The sequence below is a fragment of the Leptonychotes weddellii genome, chromosome 10 (genome assembly GCF_054177405.1).
Source record: "Leptonychotes weddellii isolate Sample4059 chromosome 10, ASM5417740v2, whole genome shotgun sequence".
NCBI lineage: Eukaryota > Metazoa > Chordata > Mammalia > Carnivora > Phocidae > Leptonychotes > Leptonychotes weddellii.
The window spans coordinates 64,283,322-64,300,683 of record NC_138378.1 but is presented as its reverse complement, the minus strand read 5'-3'; the positions used below and the strand labels follow the sequence as shown (position 1 = coordinate 64,300,683).

The 17,362-nt window shown below is 37.7% G+C and overlaps 1 protein-coding gene across 3 annotated transcripts in view; it reads left to right on the top strand.

Moving 5' to 3' along the window:
* EFEMP1 (EGF-like fibulin extracellular matrix protein 1) overlaps window positions 1-17,362 on the top strand; it is a 59,003-nt gene that overhangs the window by 13,493 nt on the left and 28,148 nt on the right. The gene's annotated exons all lie outside the window — the stretch shown is intronic.

The following is a 17,362-nucleotide window of genomic DNA, read 5'->3' as shown; positions in this document are numbered from 1 at the left end:
CTCGTTAACACTAATTAACACTTAATCTGTGGAATGAATTTCCCTCTCCCTGTAGCAGCAAAAAGAAGCAGATGACAGTAGCATTGCAAGCCTGGGTAACTTCAGGAATGTGCACTGGTTACTGGCTCATTATTTCTTTCTCCAGCAGAAAGTCTCAAACCGTACTCTTTGAAATCAACAAGTTGCCTCATTTGTAAGGATTGCCTTTACACTTGCTGAATTACTGGCACAATTCTATTCTTTGAAACCAAAGAGTAAACAAAATTTGTCCCAAATGTGTTTGATTTTGCACGAATGTACAAATAAGTAATTCATGCCACATCTGAAATCCATTAGCATGCTTCTTTTTCCAGGAGGTAACTGTAAATTGCACACTAAAAAACAAAACTGATCAAGAAAACTGCATTCAAATATTGGCAGAAAACCACAGCTGTCATTGCAAGCATTTAGCCACAATTTCAGGCTTGTAGCTTGAACCTAACTGATTTGTAAACATTTAATAAAGATGAAGTGAAGAAATGACATGAAAGGAAGACTGAGTGGCAAGATACCAGCAGCAGCATGGACAGCTTATTGCTGTCAATTTCATATGACAACAGATTCAAAGGAGGGAGAGACAGTGAATCAATGTTATGTAAATGTGTACTAAATAGACTGAAAAACTTAAGATTTGGGCAAAATCAATTTTTAAACCTTGAACTACTTTTCAAATAATTTTGCATCTGTCCTAGTCAAGGGTACCAAGCAATACCACAAGTGAAATTGATCAAACAGAACACAAACGCATTTAGTTAGTGCTCAACAAACTCAATCAAGTTTGAGAACTACTTTCTGTTGTGAGGCATTTTGATAAAATCAAAGTGGAAGGAAGGAGTGGTCATTGTCCTTAGGGAGCTTGGCATCATTGACCCCTCAGTTATCAAAAAGCAATAAAAGAAACCAACAACAGTCCAGCAAAGTAACACACGGGACATCACAAGAAGTGCATAACCGAACTGCCAAAACTATCACCAATGTGTGATACAGGTATCCTTCCAATTTACTGAAATCTATATTTGGACAGAAAAAACAAAAACAAAAAACATGTCCCCAGAAATGTGGTCAAGAACAAAAGTTTGGTTCCTCCCTGGAATGGACCATTTTTTAAAAAAAGATTTCATTTATTTATTTGACGGAGAGAGAGAGAGCTCAAGCACAAGCTGCCGAAGCTGCAGGTAGAGGGAGAGGGAGAAGCAGGCTTCCCACCGAGCAGGGAGCCTGACTCAGGGCTCAATCCCAGGACCCCAGGATCATGACCTGAGCTGAAGGCAGACATTTAACCACTAAGCCAGCCAGGTGCCCCTGGAATGGACCATTTAGAAGAGAATGATGAGGGGAAGTTGAGAGGTGTCATGAGAAAATTAAAATCCAAACAGTGGAGGAAGTAATCATAGTGTAGCCAGGCAGAATAGGTGAAAATCAGCATTGTGTTCCTTCTACCCTAGAATGGTTTCCCAGGAGAGTCCCCAGAAACAGTGTGCTGCTGATAGGATTGCTAAAGAGGAAAGGCACAGGTGGAGGTGGAGGAAAACCTAATCAGAAAGTACACATAACGCTGAGCCACTACAGAGCAAACATCTATGACTGGTTCCACCCTCAGTAACTCTCCCTAGCAAAATACTAATATGTTCCTCCAGCTCTGTCTAAATTTCTTCCTGAACGGTGTCCTGTTTTATTTATTATTGAATAGACACTAAGCAAATGCATTTTTTTGTGTGCATGTGTGTGTGTTTAATTGAATAAATGAATGGCTTTTAAGCATCAGCTCAGGCTTAAGGTTTACTCTGAGTTCTAAATCCATCCTTGTAAATGAGCTATTAAGTACCAAATATACAGATATAAGGTATATTTCCCAACTATATGTTATAGCCGGCGTTGGTGGTATAGTGGTGAGCATAGCTGCCTTCCAACTATATGTTATCAAATTTCTCATTAATAATTGGGGTCTTAGATACCTTGTTCCCATTTTAAGCTTAAGCAGCTTGAAAAGAGCTATAAAGTCTATTCTTTATATCCTAGATTATTAGGTTTTTAATAAACACTGGTGAATAAACAGGTTTCTATTATCCCTAGAGCAAAACTAGTAACTGGAAATACTAGATTTTTTTTGTTGTTGTTACTTTCTGACAAGTCATTTAACTAGTGAATGCCTCTTTGTATCAAATATATAATTCCTCAGAAATCTAATGGTGAGTAATGAAAATACAGTTGTTTGGGGGAAATGTTAATATTTATGATATTTGAAGTGACATAATCATAAGGCTGGAAAATATTTATGTAAACCCTCTGATATTGTGAACAAGCTCAAGGCACTTGATAAAGCTCTCAAAAATAAGAGTAAGAAAGGAAGAAAGGATCAGAGCAATCCATCTTGTTCATTTTCCTCAACTACCAGCCAGAAATTATCCTTTTTAAGTCAACTTTGTTCAAATGCTGAAGGGTAGAATCCAGGAAAGTCACTTAGGTGGGTGTAGGTGACTTAAAGAAGTACAGTTCTGATCTGGTCCCAAGGTAGGAAGAGCTGAGTTGCTTGGGAGGTGAGAAGAAAATCCGTGGATCCCAGGGGCCCAGGAAGAAAGAACCCAGCTTACTGAGGTGAGGGCCCCTGGGGAGCTAATAACTAGCTTATACTTGAACTGTAGATGAAATAAGAGTGTCAAGTAGGGAATGGAACCAGAGACATCTGCAAAAGCTGTTTGTATAGCTTTTATGTATGTCCAGCTAAAATAAGAATCATGAGGAATTGAAACTGCCATTGTGCATATAGTTAAATCCCAAAAAGTTCCAGCAACTGTAATGAAACAAATTTTGCACCCTAAACAGCTATGTGTGCTGTAAGGAATCTACTCCTGCTCCCTTGAGTGGAGGTGTAGAACATGATCCAAAATGGGAAACAACTCATGGAGTTCTATTCAGTGTCCTCCCTGGAAACCAGGTCTATCACAATCAAGATCTTTTGTTCAATGGTGATTAGTTAGATTTTACTTGCGAAATATTTTGCAGCAGAGTTCTCCTGTCATACATACATTCACAAATGAGCATGCCATTAAATCATGGTTGACATTTTTACTATCTGGTAAAAAACTTAAATATCTCAGTATTTTGGTAAAAAGTAATTTTTTACCAAAAATTACCAAATTTTTACCCAGTATTAATTATGAAGAGCAGTATGTCTGTTTTTCAGAGTCTGCTGTTGAATCCCTTAAACTATTGTTGAAGAGGCTTCTTAGAGAATTAGTTCAACTCTAATTATTCTCCCAAAATACAGGAGCAATTGAGGTATCTGGCATCAATTTAACTTTACTAAACCCACTAATGAATTTTTTTCTAATCACTGTGTTTCATAATTTGAGGCCTGAAGAGAGATTATTATGTAAGACGGTTTTCTGTCCTTATCCATGCTCTTTCCTGAGCAGTTTGTGATATCAGAAGACACCTCATCTAAAAGAGAAAAGGACATTCTAAAAGAGGTTGTTAAAAGAAACCTCAGAAATCTACCTCTGACAGCTTGACGCCCCCTTTCTTGCCTAGCTTGCATTTACTCCCACTCATACATGTGTATGCACACATACACCTACTCAGGTTCATACCTATATACAGACATATGCACAGACATGTATGAGGAACCATCATTTTTGGTAGGAAAGTAACATGTATCCAAATCAAACCAATCAAAGCTGATAAAGTTTCTAAAATGATTTCATTACTCTCTCATTATTTCTGTAAAATCAACACTGGAAACTGCTTTCTAAATTCATGTGTTTACCTATCACAAGAGAATAGGACACCTTGGACAGCTACTGAATTATTTAATCAACAAGTAATTTTGTTAGTTGGAGTAGAGTAGAGACAGGGTCAACAAAACAGAAGCAAAAGTCTTAGGGGGTGACCTCTAAAGCCCTGTTGTCTTACACTTCTACAGCACCCTGGTTATTTCTTTACTAATCCTTCTTAGAGATTTACTTGGATTCTATCCTGACCCACCTCTGTATTCTACAATGAGAAACGGAATTTTTAACAAAATAAACTTTTTAGGTAGACCCTCGTAGAATGGATTAAAAAATAGCTTATTTGGGCCTGACACTAAATTCCCATGCTCTTTCATTCTTCAGACTTTGGTAAATTATATAGTCTGGAGGTAGCCCAGAATAAAAGTCCACTCAACAAGCAAGGCAGAAAATTCCAGTCACTCATGATTAATTAAACTTCCCAGTAAAAGCTGTGGGTCCTTTTTGTAAAAATAGTTCATGACCTGGCATATCAAAAGTACCCTAATCCAGGGAGGTAGCCAGAGGGGGAAAGAAAATCCTCCCATACAAGCTGGTAAAGATACAGGGCTTTGTTCTGCACTTCAATTGCATGACCTTCCTTCTTTAGTGGTTGAAAAATAAATAAATAAATAAGCTAATGATAAAAAAAAAGAAGCTAAATGAAAGAAGAAAACTTAATCATGGTGCAATTTAAGCAGCTAATGATAGTTCTGAAATACCAGGAAAAATTATTTGGTGAATAGCTCATTCAAAAAAAAAATGTTAAATAACAAAACCATTGTAAATTAGAATTCAACTCTAAGTAAACTAAAAAATCTTCTCATTGATTTTTCAATTTAAGCGGAAAAATGGATTGTGTAAGCATGCCAGAGCCATAGTTTTCAATAAACCAAGCTGTCACAGATGGTTAATACCCCAAATAGACCATCAGAATATCACTCTATCAGAAGATCTTGGGCTTGTAAAAACCCAGCCACACACAGTATTAGGGTTCTGATAGAAAGTTTTAAAGAATTGTTGGAAAATCTGCTTATAATATCAAAGTCAGGAGTAGGCAGAATTACACATTACGAAAAGTGTTACAGAGAGTCATAACATGGTTTTTCTTGGTAAAATACAGTTTCTGGTCTCATATTAAGGGAACAGTTTATAGTGACAAGAAAAAATAAGGAACACCTCAACAAGGAAGATTGCATGAATTATTTGATTAAATATGAGTAGTGTTTTGAATTTTCTCAAGAGCTTAAAAAAATCAAATAAAGGTCCTGAGAAGAGGGTAAAACTACCTGCAAGTTACTCAGTGTAGTTCTCAGGTTAGGAAAAGAAAAATCAATGCAGATTCAAGTTCAGACCATGTCTTTGCACTGAATTTGGAGAGCTACATTTACAAATTGTTCTAAAAAATGACACATCACTGGTATGTCAATTCTACTACTCAGCAGAAAGAAAACACCACTTTCCCTTAAAGGAGAAGAAATAATTTCTCTTCGCTGTGACAGTTAAGTGAACCTCTTATCCACAAAGTTCACAACTGAGTAACTGCAGTTGCTGAAAATTCATGACTTAAGTGTTGCTTGCTCATTGACTGATTGTAAATATGTATACCAAATATTATTAGGATGAAATGGTGAAGCCTATTATGGGACTTCCCTGGCTCCTCTGCTGAGAGACTCAAGTAACAGTGACACTCTCCCCCCAACACTACCTGCCATCACCACATACCACTTGGTATGAAAATCAGTCATCTAGGGAAAAAGCAAAAAAAAAAAATGCAGTGAACACCTGTTAGGGTAGAGGCCAGGACCATATTCACACATTTGTGGAGAAAAAAAGCAAGATAGGGCAAACAGCTGAGCCATAACCTTCTCTTCCAGGAATCTCCTCTTACCCTGGGAGTCAGGAGCAGCTGTAAGAAGAATGAGGGTCAGAAAAAAAGAGATGTAGAATGGAACTGAAAGAGAGAGAAAAGGAGAGCAAGATAGGAGCTTTAAGGACAATGAGCAAGTGTAGACTACACTAATCGAAAATAGGTTCTACTGAAGTATCTCATAAAATGGTATTACAATTACCAATTTTCCACTTATGTTCATACATATAAATGGATATTTTCCTCAAAAAAAAATGATGAAGAAAAGGAAGGGTGACTGAATAAATCAGTTTTACTGTTTTTATAAAATTGGCTAATGGAGTCTTTAAATTTGCAATTCAATTGTCTAATATGTTTTTTAGAATCTTCTATATATTATATGTGATAGACCAGTGCTTCTCAAATTTTAATGCAAAACGAATTACCTGGGGATCCTATTAAAATGAAGATTCTCATTCAGTAGGCCTGGGATGAGACCTGAGATTTCACATTTCTACAAAGCCCCTAGATTTTGTGGATATATACAGAGCCTGTCTTCCAATAGTTGAAAGTTTGTGCTTCCCACCAAGAAGCTGATATGTCTAGTAATTCTTCATCCTCTATTTTCTGCCTTTAGCAAAATGTGTTATAATCTGGATAATTTGCTGTGGTGAGGTTTTATTTGTTCATTTGTTTTTTCAAAAAGATATTTTTCTCCTCTGGTTAGTACTCAGTTTCTCCCATGTAAATTCCATTGTTACAGCTACAGCTGTAATAAATACATAGATATTTCCTTTGCTTACTAATTAATAGAATTATCTCCTGTAGTGGAATGTTTTTATGGTTGAATGCTCAGGAGGATCCCAGAAAGTAGTCTTTGGCAGCAAAGAGTGGCAAAACCCCCGGGAAACTCAGCAAGAGACAAAAGTTCCCATCTGGGTCTTCTCCTAAGTGATTCTGACTGTATTAAGCCAGTTAGCCTCTCTGGGCCTCAGTTTTCTCAGCTGTTAAAATGAAGAAGTTGTCCTTCCCAGCTCTTATTCAAAACAATTGTAAAAGAATAAGAGAGAAATTGAGAGAGAGGTAAAGTAAAGAGAGTGCACTTTGCCTAGGTTATAAAGTTTCCAAGTGTGGTAGCTATTTGGCTCTTGATTGATACATGCCTGGCCTTTAAACTGCTTATATTGATAGGAGTTCTTCTTTGCCTTTCATATGGTATTTTGTCAGGGAAACATACCAGAACAAGTTAAAATCTGCCCTGGGAAGAATGCAGGTGCATTCTGTGATTATAATAACATTAATGACTCAGAAACAAAAAAACAGACAGTTCTAATGACGTGAAGCTTTATTGACAAAACAGTTCACACCTAGTATGGTTGTTTGTTAAGTCTGGACCAAATCACTGAAGCTTTAAAGCTAGATCACTGCAGTCTTTTCCCCAGGCACTGACACGGGTAATTATTGTGGTTCATGTCATAGCCCAGGACTCCATTTCAATCCTAGCAGAGAAAGGAGTTATTTTTATTTTGGTGCACAGAAAATATACTTTTTTGCATGTATTAATATAAGCTGCTTTAATATGAAAGGTGCCAACACTAAATGTTAAAGGCTCTGTATTATTTTCTTGATTCTGAATTAAGATTTCCTGCCTTCCTAAGTACCTTTCAGCAAAGAACAATCTGTTTAAGTTCTATAAGTCTGTTCATTTCACATTTTGGGATATTTTCAGCCTCAGACTCAAACCAGGTTTACAACCAAAGTAACCAGTCTTTCCTGAGTGTATGCGTTATTACACATCACATAGAAACCATAAGGAAGTCTACACACTAGTTATCTGTTGCCACATAACAAATTACCCTAAAACTTAGCGGCTTAAAACAACAAACCCTTATTATCTCACATTTCTTCTGGGTCAGGAATTGAGATGTGGCTTAGCTGGGTCCTCTGGCCTTGGGTCTTTCACAAGACTGAAGTCATCTCTAGGCTTCACTGGGTAAGATCCACTTCCTAGCTCCCTCACTAGTGGTTGTTGGCAGGATTTACTTCCTGCCTCTGTTGGTCATGAGTTCGTCCTCCTTCAACTCCTTGCCACATACACCTCTCCATAGGCCATCTCACAATATGGTACTTCATCAGAGTAAGCAAGTGAGGGGGCAAGAGAGAGAGAATGCTACTAAGACTGAAGTCACAGTCTTTTGTGACATAATCATGGAAGCGACAACCCATCACTTTTGCCATATTCTGTTCATTAGAAACAAGTCACAAGATCCAGTCCACATTCAATGGTATGAATGCCAGGAGTCTGGAATCATGTGGGAGCCATGCCTACCACAATCTATAATGAAAATTCCCCTCCATTGATTCCAAACCAAACCTTTAGAGTAAAATCTAGAATTTTGAATGGTTTCAAAAAGCAAAATATGAGTTAAAAAGCAAAATGCACCCACCTCCCCAGCAGTGCAGGAGACTGGATGACTCATTCAGATACACAGCCTAATGGGTGTGGTTGAAATAGGCAGAGTACTGTCTGTAAGAAGAACCTCGCTCTTCTAACAGTTCATTCTGAATGAATGTACCCTTCTCTCCTTCATGGACTTGGAACTTCTAAAATGCTACCAATCCTCTCCAAAACCATGCCTAAATAATTGTGACTATATCCTTTGATTCTGAAACTTTGTATTTAAAAACCCCTTTAATCTACTCTATAAATAAACAATATCCATGAAACAAAAACTTTATGAGCAAACAGAACTACCTTTATTCTTGCAGATCAGCATATACCTACATGCCTGTTACATAAAATAAATTTAATAAGCATTCTTCTTGCTCTCCATGTTAACTTTCATCCTAGACATCTGTGATATTTGTGTGTTTGTTAGGGAATCATGGAAAATGTTCTCCATCTCTCCCATAGAAACCTCTGTTCTGTTTTGGTCACATTTTTCTTCCTTCAGCCTAGTCAAAAGCCTGTGCCTAGAACTGTCATTTTTATGTTTACACTTGTTTACATCTTTTCTTTTGCCTCAAAAGTCTACTAAGAGACATGTACTGAGCATAACCTAAGATTACAATAAATAGGTTATGTAAGACTTAAAAATTCAGAAGCCATAAAATCCAACATGTATTTTCTTGGGATTCTAAGGAGTAGATATGTTGATTAGGAGGCAGGATAGTGGCTTGTTTTTCAACAAGAAGACAATAACAGAGGGAAAGAAAAAAGAGAAAAGATATATGAGTAAAAACAGAAAAATCAGTGAAGATGGAAACCAAAAAATTGAACAACGTATAGGAGAACCTATAAAATCAAATGGCGGCAGGTAGGGAAAGCCACCAGCCACATCCAATCTCTCCTAAAAGAATATTCTAGTAGCTAAATTGTAAATTAACCAGATGGAAAGAATAGATAAAAGGCTAATGCAGCTATTAAAAGGAGTAATTAAAATCCAAAGGAAGTGTTTTTTTTCTTAAAATGAAAAGGTACCAAATGTTGTTAAATTGCCTTTTAAAGTGCATGATACAGCTCTGAGTGGAATGTAGTACAGTTTCTCTTTGGTTCACTCTCCCCAAATTAGTTCCCAGATTTGCCCAGGTGTCTCTGATACCAATAATAAAAACCTCTGTGGGCCTGTTGAGTAGGCTAGGATAAATGGGTGCTTCAGCTTTCAGGTAGAGGCCAGCCTCTGGCCTCAGGCCTGGAGCATCCTGGGGAGGTGGGTCTGGCCCACGGAACAGGCAGTGAGAGCTGGGGAAGCCTTCAAGGGGGCTGCTAGTCAGATCTGGTTCCCCTTACCATGAAGTCCAGAGAGGAAAAAAAAAAGTATTACGCTCATAAAATTTCTTCATATTCAACCATCCATTTGCTAATACATTCTCTTGACATAAGTAGTCCCACTAAATTCCTCTTTCCTCATCACTAACTCTAAAATGACAGCTTAAGGATTATCCTTTCTGCCATTTACCATGAAACACAGCTCCAAACCAGTTTGTTGTAGGTTTCTGAGCTTAACCACATAGCTCACACTGAGTGGATAATCAATCATTCTATGACTAAATCCATCTGGAACAAATTTGAAGATGTGGCCATGTAGGTTTTTTTTGTTTTGTTTTGTTTTGTTTTTTTGGAAAAAAAAAATTAAACTGAAACCAGAGTTGATCTCTTTTTTCAAAGGTTTAAAAGAAAAAAATATTATAAAACTCAGCAATGACTTCCCCCACCGCCAGAACTCATGCACGCTCTCTGAGTAAGATGGGTTCTGTCCTGCCCCATTTTGCATTTCATTTAATTTTTCAGTGAGATGATCCTTGAATGCTTTGGAGGAGAGTCCCCTTCCCGGAGAATGAGGTCATGATTCCTCCTTGGGTAGAAGGAAAGGGGGACATTGTGTGGCCAGGTTGTCACCATAACTTCATGCTGATCTTAAATTCCCAAACGTGCAGGACTCAAGTGAGGGATTATGGAACTAAAAAGCCTATTGCTGGCCATTCTTGCTAGATACACTACTTTTTGCCCTGTAAGCATTAAAAGATCATTTAAATATCATGAGCCTTGGCTTTAAAGAACTCCACCTTTCCCTCACCAGACCCCAAATTGGTCATGTAAATTTAGGATGTATTTTCTCATGTATACACTGATATCTACATGATTCATGCATTCATTTGTTCAATTTTAGTCATTTATTCATCAATTCATGCATCTATATATTCAGCTAATATGTATCCAAACTGTACTAGATGCCTAGACATAGCACCTTTCTTGCAAGGACTTTTCAGGCTATCTGAAGTGGTAAGGTAAGGTCGGATTTTAAAAAAATTAAATGATACAAATAATTCAGCTTAACAATTCAAGTCAACAAAACTTTAGTCAAGAGCCTCAGTCCCCATGGAGTCAATCATAAAAGCAGTGGTGGGAGTGCAGAGGAGGGATTGCTTGCTACAATCACGGGCCATAACGGGTTTTTCCAGAGGCAGTGGATGTAATCTGGGTCATGAAGGATGAACTGGATATAAATAATCCTGAGAAGAGAAAAGGCAGGCTTTGCTGGGTAGATGCCCTATATGCAGAATAATGGTGACAATATCCTGTTGCTGTTTGGAGTGAGGGAAAGGGGGGCTATTGTGGGGACCACAGGAAACAAGATAAGAAAAGTCATTGGAGGACAGTTTGTATGAATCCTGAATTCTTGGTTAAGCCATTTAGATTTAGTCATGTCATAACTTGTGAAAGATTTTGAGCAAAGAGTGACATAATGAAAACGCTACCTCCAAACAGTTGTAGGATGAGAGGGAAAAATAAGTATACACATATGGTTAAACGTGTTAAATCATCTTAATAGGACTGGGATGGGAGATGGGGGCAGATCTGACTTCTTGTAAAGTCAGTGAGTTCCTCAAAAAAAGTTACATTAATTTTCAAGTACTGTACATACAATAACAATGCTAATAAGCATAAAAAAAAGTTTGATCCACAAGGACTATTTTCAGGATCATAATAATTTGTTTAAAATCATTTCTAACAGACACATTCATTATTTTTGCAAATAAGTGATGAGTCAAATCCTGAGTCAAAGACGATTCTAAACAAGTTCCACTCTAAGTAGGATAAACGGTTTATAATATTGTTTAGCAATATATTTATTCATAGGTATTATAAAGGTAAACATCAAATAGTAAATTAATAATATTTTGGTGTAGTTTCAGCTCCTATGCCCCATGAAATAACCAATTCGGAGCTAAACAAGCCCTTATATGATCTTCTGAACAGTCAGCATTTCTGCCTCGTGCTCACATCCATTAAACTGTAGAATGTTCATTAGTCATAATATATGGCTGAAGGAATACAGAGTAAGTTTCTAACCATAAATTACATCTGAGGATAGACCTTTAACAGCAGTTGCTCTTATTTCTAATATGGTTAAGGCTGTGATGCTGCAAAATGCAATGAACATAACCTAAGCAGAGTCATGCCCTGATTATAACAAGGTTTTTTGCAATTACAGGAAATATGGCAAGAGGTAACTACCCATAGGCTCACTCTCCCCAATAAGTCCCCTACCATCCATTTTGCATATAAGTATGAACGAAGGAATAATCTGGTTATAAATAGAGGAGAGCAAAAAGTTCTCCCAGTACAGGGCACCTGGGTGGCTCAGTTGGTTAAGCAACTGCCTTCGGCTCAGGTCATGATTCTGGAGTCCCGGGATCGAGTCCCACATCGGGCTCCCTGCTCAGCGGGGGGTCTGCTTCTCCCTCTAACCTTTCCCCTCTCATGCTCTCTGTCTCCCATTCTCTCTCTCAGATAAATAAATAAAATCTTTAAAAAAAAAAAAAGTTCTCCCAGTATGGCTAGGGGAAATGTATTTCCTAGTTAACAGTTACCTTAATTAAAAATGAGAATTTAGGGCGCCTGGGTGGCTCAGTTGGTTGGGCGGCTGCCTTCGGCTCAGGTCATGATCCTGGAGTCCCTGGATCTAGTCCCGCATTGGGCTCCCTGCTCGGCAGGGAGTCTGCTTCTCCCTCTGACCCTCCCCCCTCTCATGTGCTCTCTCTCATTCTCTCTCTCTCAAATAAATAAATAAAATCTTTAAAAAAAAATGAGAATTTAAATGGAGTACAAAAAGGGGAGGAGAGGTTTGGAAGGGCTGTTTGGGAGTGGGGGTAAGGCTGGACTGCTAAGCTGATAAAGCAAGAACTTAAAAACATAAGAATATATAGTTTATGAAATAATCCCAAAGAATTTTAACTGGATTTAGATCTCACTTCACTAAGTCATGATACTATGTGTGTGTGTGTGTGTTTGTCTATGTGTTTAAGACTTACGCAACAGCTAGAATTTTGCAAAGGTAAAACAACTGTTCTGTTTATTGATCTATTTAAGTTTCAATTCTAAAACACTTCATAGGCAATAGTCATACCTGTACTTCTCCTTAAAAGTGGGGTCTTCTAGAGATGATGTGTTAGTTGCCTAGATTTACTTTATTCTTTTATACTGGATTTGGGAATAAGATGGGGAAAGAAAATTTTAACATTTGCTTTGTTAATTACAGTTTGGGAGATAGCACAAGACCACTAAATATCATATAACTGTAAGATTATTCAAGAAGCCTTGAGTTGAGTAACTATTGTGTGCAAAGCACAGTAGGTGCTGAGAATACAAAGATAAAAAAGCTTATAATGCCCGCCCTCAAAAGCTCACAGTCTAAGAGGGAGTGGACATTAGTTACAATGTGGCATTTTAAGTCTCATTTTAAAGACTTCCTAGAGAAGGTGACACCAGTCTTCAGTCTAAGGAAGTTGTGGGAATTAGCCTTTAACAAATTGGGGGAAGGGAAGGACGGAAGGAGAATGTTCCATGCAGAGAGAACAGCACTTGCTAAGGTCCTAAGTAAAAGACAGAAGGGAACAAGTGTTCTGTATGATTCAGTGTGTAGTACATGATGGTAAGCAAGGATCAAATCATGAAGGGCCTTGCACATCACATTAAAAAGTATGAATTTCATCACTGGAAAGTGACATAATGAGTTTTCATCTGCACCAAGTGAAAGATGTCCTATATAAATATGAAACTTCTGCAAATCCAAATGAAGTCCACTCTCTTTGCTCACAGAGGAGGGAAACACATCATTTACTTTCAAAACATTTCTGAATCCTAACTTTGTTAGCCCAATTAGATAGTTTCATTGTAAGTAATTAGGATAGGTTTTATTTTCCACTTATAACAGTGCAAATTAATAGAGGCAATTAATTAATAAAGGCAAATTAAGTATGAATTTCATTCTAAAAATAGCACAGCTCACATTTTTAACCAAATAAAGTGCATTGAGGAAAATATCTTAGCTCAAAGAAAAGTTTAAAACATCAGCATTAAAAATCCACTCGGCATTTAGTGCATTGTTCTAGGCTATTATGATTTTATTCACCCAGAATATAAGTGTAATTCTTAAAATATTTTTACTACTTGGGGTTTGTTCCATCTTAAAGCTTGTACTAAAATTTATTGGAAGACTAATTTGAAAGTAAAATTTCACTCTGCCTTTGCAGAAGCTACAAGATGTTCTACACACTCACCTTATTTGGCATAGCATTCCTTAGTCTTGTTAAAAAAAAAACCATAATAACAATTATATAAATACTATGGAAGCATTGAATGTTATTTATTATGTTTTGCCATGTTGTAATATAACGGTGCCAGAATTTATGCATCATATCCAATGAAGAGCTCAGTTGGTACCTTCAACAAATTGGGGCCATAAAATTTATATAGGCCATTGATGTGTACCTAGGGTTATTCAGCAGCTGGTTTCCTAACGAAGAATGCCAGAAATCGGTAGTTGGAGCAAAACTTGTTTAGGACCCTGAACCAGATAAAGTGCCAGGGGCACACCTTTACCCTTAAGATGGCTCTAGTTAAGGAGGTGATTGGGAGCAGCTAGCTATTCAAGACCTATCCAAGGCAGTTGACTTTCTAGAGATGAAAAATTTGCTGCTACTGTTCTTTCTTAACAAGGATACAGCTGTCACAAAGTCAGCTGGACAAGCTGCTTTCTGTAGTGATCTTACATTAACCAAAGAAACCTGGGGAAAGAAGCATAAAGAAGGTGGGCCTGAGCTGAACCTTGAAAGGGAATCTATCCTGTTAAAGTAGAGAGGCTGGGGAGAGGCTCACGGGCAAAATCAGACAGGTGGAAACAGGTGTCTTACACATGGCAATACGTAGCCTGGCTGATGTGGAAGATTATGTAACAATGCATCGAAAAGGGGCACCTGGACTGTGCAATCGGCTGAGCAACAGACTCTTGGTTTCCGCTCAGGTCTTGATCACGGTGATCACAGGTCAAGGGACCAAGCCCCGCATCAGGCTCCGTGCTCAGAGTGGATTCTGCTATGGATTCTCTGCCTCTGCCCCTCCCCCCACATGAACTCACTCTCTCTCTCTCAAATAAATAAATAAAATCTTAAAATCTTCCAAAAATTGGAATCTAAGGAAAAGACTAGTTTTTGTATTAAACCACCTGTTATGTTGCAGTGAGGCTCAAACTAATCATATAGGACCTTCTGCATTTTATCAACATCTGTGTGAGTAGCGATGAGACTAGCTGCAGGTGTTGGAGTTCTGGGGGCCTGGACAGCAGTCCACCTTCACTGAGAAGATAAAGATGGCAGGGGCACCTTGCTGAGCTGCCAGAGGGTGCACTGGAGGGTCACAGCACTGGGCCATAGCACTCACAAACCACTGCTGAAGTAGCAGCACCCAAGACCTACAAACCAGTGGGAGACGTCCTAACACTACTTCGGATGTAACGGCAGTCAGAGCTCTCAAGTTAGAAGAATGGTTTGTCTGATCGGGGTGAAATTGAGAAAGGGCAAATGTAAAATTGAACATTTAAATAGGAAGAAGGAGTCAGAAATGCAGGATAGGGAAAGATAGAATAAATAAAAAGATGACAGAGGGAAGTCAGCCTAGCCACCTGCTGGTTTGTCACACTGTCACCATAGGCATAGGGTTTTTCCTCATGCTTTAAATTCTTTCACTATTTTTGTTGATTTTCTCTGTTAAACCCTTAATATGGAAACAAGAGTCTGTCATATCCACATACATAATTTGCCTGTAACTATAATGAAATCATTGGGAGGAGGTCATTTAGTGTTTGAAGAAAACCAAAATTAATATACCTAAAGAATATTTTTTAATATGCCATGGTTTTGCCATATTACTAGCATAGCATTTACAAAACAAAAACTGGCTCCAAATCAAACTCTCCTGTATGATATGATTAAATGGATGCTTCATCAACCACAAGTGATTATGTAGATCACCATGATGTTTTGTGGAGACTCCCGCTCATTTGAAAAGTCAGACATCGATGTTTTCATCTTATGTATTCATCCTTATGAATAAACAACCAGAAATACTTGCCCTAACTTTACATGTGGTTATTTCCACTACATTTGAAAATACTCCCCATCTGTTCTTTAGTTCTTATTATTTCATCACTGCCTTGAAAGATGATGACCATAATGTCCTTAACATAGCCATTATAATAAAAATTGCTGCTGAAATTTATCTCTTCATAGCTTTTTCATAGTTGGAACTTGTTCACACAAAAGTTCTTAGAGTTACATATAGATTCTAATTAGAGCTCCAATTAAAGCTATGTTTGCTAAGTAGTCTTTATAAACGTTAACACTCCATTGCCATGAAGGGGGTCCTACAGCCATTAACTGTTCTTTCATATCACAAAATATTACGAAATGCAAAAGATGCTAGATTTTTTTTGCTTTCCCATATCTCTTTTGTTTGAATGTTTGCAATTTCCCTAATAAGAAATAGCTTTTTTTTTAAGATTTTATTTATTTATTTAATTGACAGAGAGAGAGAGACAGCATGAGAGGGAACACAAGCAGGGTGAGTGGGAGAGGGAGAAGCAGGCTTTCGGCCGAGCAGGGAGCCCGACGCGGGGCTCAATCCCAGAACCCTGGGATCATGAACTGAGCTGAAGGCAGTCGCTTAACCAACTGAGCCACCGAGGCGCCCTTCCCTAATAAGAAATAGCTTTAAGAAAGAAAGGCTGATTTCGCCTATTCTCCTATCTGTTCACCTGGAATATGCCAAAGGAAAGGAAGTCATTCAAAGCTGTGATTTGGATTTCAGTCATAACAGACCACATTCAAAATATGACACTGTGCAAGGAAGCAAAGATAGGATATATAATTATATACAAGTGCATAACAAATTATATTAAAAGCCCTGACTTTCTGCAGTTTTTTGCTTCCTTTGGTCTGTAGACAACAATAGTACCAACCTGATGTACACCGACTTACAGCCATTTCACCATGTTAAGTACAATTTATTGATCACGTAGTGTCAACCAGTTTGAGGGGTGTGTTATTTCAGTTAGTACTCACAATAACATTATGAAATGGATATTATCTCTACTTGACAGACTTTGTCAGTGAAACTTGGAAAGGCTAAAGAACTTGCCCTGAACACATACCTAAAATGTGGTGTTGCTTGGATTTAAACTGAGACCTCTTTGATGCTAAAACCTGTGATCTTACCTACTCTTCTGTCTCAATTATAGTTCATATCATTCTCAGTGAGTTGCATAAAAAAAATTTCATTCTGTGGTTCTCAGACTTTCTAAAAGGATTGACAAGTCCTCCCATCAACTCTAATTCTTGGTATAATAAACTCTTGGTGTAATAAGGTTAGAAAAAAGCTAGCACAAGCAACTAAAGAAATGATCTCAAATAAAATAATTTAAAATTTAAAAATCGTGTGCAGTGAGAAAATAGTGTGATCGTTGTAGTTCTGAAAGAGATCCCTACACCTCTCTGGCAGCCTCACATTCATCCACATTAACCACATACATGCCTGAAGCCAAAGATTTTCATTTAAAGGTTTCCATAAACAAATTATTACATTTCTAAGGAAAAATAATTCCAGGCTAATTTTAAAATTAACAATATGAATTGCTCAATTTTTCCATTTTCTTCCAAAATGAAAACTTGGAATATGATAGACTCTATGGATGTGCTCCATGCAGTAACCATTTTAAGTATATATATACTTATAGGCACCCTACATATGTGTGTGTGTGTGTATCAGATCTAAGAACATAGTCTTTTTTTTCGTCTGTGTTTATGCATGCCAAGAAATTCCCTTAAAGACTGACTTAGTTTGGCGTCTACCTTTAACATATCAACTGTG